Source organism: Poromitra crassiceps (assembly GCF_964638095.1).
Source record: "Poromitra crassiceps genome assembly, chromosome: 9".
In the NCBI taxonomy this organism is placed as follows: domain Eukaryota; kingdom Metazoa; phylum Chordata; class Actinopteri; order Beryciformes; family Melamphaidae; genus Poromitra; species Poromitra crassiceps.
In genome coordinates, this window is record NC_139630.1 from 24409185 (window position 1) to 24411701 (window position 2517).

At 48.4% G+C, this 2517-nt stretch overlaps 1 pseudogene across 1 annotated transcript; it reads right to left on the reverse strand.

Moving 5' to 3' along the window:
- Positions 1-475: 475 nt before the first annotated feature.
- On the reverse strand, positions 476-1999 carry LOC310782567 (26S proteasome non-ATPase regulatory subunit 5 pseudogene; annotated as a pseudogene). The gene has a single exon. The product of its transcript is annotated as a 26S proteasome non-ATPase regulatory subunit 5 pseudogene (transcript).
- Positions 2000-2517: the final 518 nt, after the last annotated feature.

The following is a 2517-nucleotide window of genomic DNA, read 5'->3' on the forward strand; positions in this document are numbered from 1 at the left end:
GTTAAAGTGTGGACCAGTGACATCACTGGTCCACACTAACTCAAATTAATAACTCATTAACTCAAATCAACTCTCAATAACTGTCAAACTATTCATCATTCATCTAGTTTGACAGTTATTGAGAGTTTATTTGAGTTAATGAGTTATTAATTTGAGTTAGTGTGTGTTAAAGTGTGGACCAGTGACATCACTGGTCCACACTTTAACACTCAATAACTGTCAAATTAAATGACAGACTTCAAAACAGTTTACAGTTTTCTGATATACTACTGATGTTCTAATGATACAAAGCTGGTTGAAAATGGGCGGAGTGTTCCTTTAACATTTCGACGCACACAGCGTCTTCATCAGTCAAACTGACGATGACTCATTGTGTGTTACCTTATTAAAATAATTTCCCAGTGAATCGAGTGCTCCAGGATCCTCTTTGGGTTTTACCCATTGAACTGTTGTTGTATTTGAGGTTTGTTGTGAATCATTCTGCTCCTTCTGTGCTGACTGCAGCCACTGCTGAAACATAGTAGGGTCCTTCTCTGAGGTAGGTCTTCAGACGCAGGTAATGTTTGCTGCCCAATATGTCCACTGCTGTGGACGAGCTCACGAGTGCAGCCACTAGTTCAAAGGTCGCGTCCTTGGCCTCCTTCGACTTCCCCGTTGAACGGTCCACAATGAGCTCCATGAATGCTGGAGTACTGATCATTAACCTTTGACCCCATGGCTGGGTAGCGATGGCAGTGAATATGTGCAGAGCCCCACAGTGGAGCTCAGGGAAATGCTGTGTGCTGATGTTGCAGATCATGTCCATGGGATGGTTAGACAGAAGGTGCAACCAGGACGCTGTCAGGGCCAAAAGGTCTTCTGTCTGCTGCTCTGGCTGCAGAGTGAGCAGTTGTGAGATGGCCTCCAAGCTGCGCACTCGGAGCTCTGTCGCTCCGGCGCTGGCCAGCTGGCTCATTCTTAGCAACACTGCCTGGAACTTCTCTCCGGTTTTCTGCAGGACCCGTTTGCCCTCCACAGTGGATCCAAGTAGGCCCAACGTGTCCAGAGCAACCCCGATCATCGCAGGGTCTGGGTCCAGTGCCATCTCAAACACCTTGTTCTGGAAGGCTGGGTAGGCTTCACAAACCTGCTGGGGACTGTCCATGGCGGCCAGGTTCCCAAAGAACTTCACCAAACCAGGGAGGTAGAGGGGGGCAAAGGGGTCAGTGTCTGCTCCTCTGATCATGTCGGAGATCTTGTCCATTATGCCTTGTTGGGCCAAGTACTGTCGGCCATGCTGACTGCGGGCTAAACTGGTCACCATCTCGATGGCTGTGGCTCTGATCAGTACGTCATCTCCTGTCAGTTCACCGAGCAACTCGGAGATGAAGCCGCTGTCGGCACAGTAACCAAGAGAAACCGAAGACACAGACGAGATGTCCACCATCAGCTCGTATATTCTGTATCTGACAATGTCACTTGTGGCCATCACGTCCTTCATGTCTTTCAGCAGGTCGGCCTGAAACAGCGTGTCTAAACCAGGCTTTGAGTGGCTCAGTTTGGACAGGGAGCGCATGGCCTTTTTTGCCACAGCTATCTTCTCACCACTGATGCAGTGGATGACCTGTGGAAGGATGTCGTGGTTATTGAGGATTTCAGTGACAGCATGGGGGTGATCCACCATTCTACCAATCTGTGTCAAGGCCAGTATCTTGACAGCTTCATCAGGATGGCTCAGACCTCCCTGGAGCTCCACTCTGCAGTTTTGGGCCAGGTCCACAGGGCTGAGGGCCTTTAAGATGCGGTCAAGGATGTCCACACATAGCTCAGTCTGCTCCCCGTCGTTTGTATTCAAAAGTGAAAAGATCACGTCCAAACGCCGTCCGCTCACACAGTCCCTCAGCGCGCTGACGGGTATCGACCACAGGGCTGTTTTCAAGTTGTGCAGTTCTTCAATTGGATCTTCAGTAGTGGAGATTTCCTCCAGCAAGCTCTCTATGGTGATGATGGAAGCAGCCATTACGTTCACTGTTTAGGAAGAGTCAGACAGTGTGACGTTATCGGTCATGTCATAGACATTGTGACATCATCAGTGATGTCATATTCTATGTAATCAGTGATGTCACTTAAGCGATTGTGATGTCATCAGTGATTTATGACAGACATTGATAGGCTGATGATGTCTGCATCACTCACCTGGGTGTGATTTCTTCAGTTTTGAGCAGCGGCCAGCACGGCCCGACCAGCTCTATAAGTCACTCTGTTGGTTGGTTGGTCGGTTGGTCAGTCCACAAAAAATGTTGGTCCACAAAAAATGTTGGTGAGACCATTTTACTTCTGAAGCTAGAACAAGGGCAACTGGACCACGTGCGTCATGTACATTAGCAACCATGGGACCTCATGCAACTTAAGCCCATTCGCGGAAACTACATCCTTCAACAGCACCAAGTTTGGCATTGATGACGTCACTGATGACATCATCACTGTTTCAACAGCCCAAGTTTGGCACTGATGACATAGATAGATAGATAGATAGAT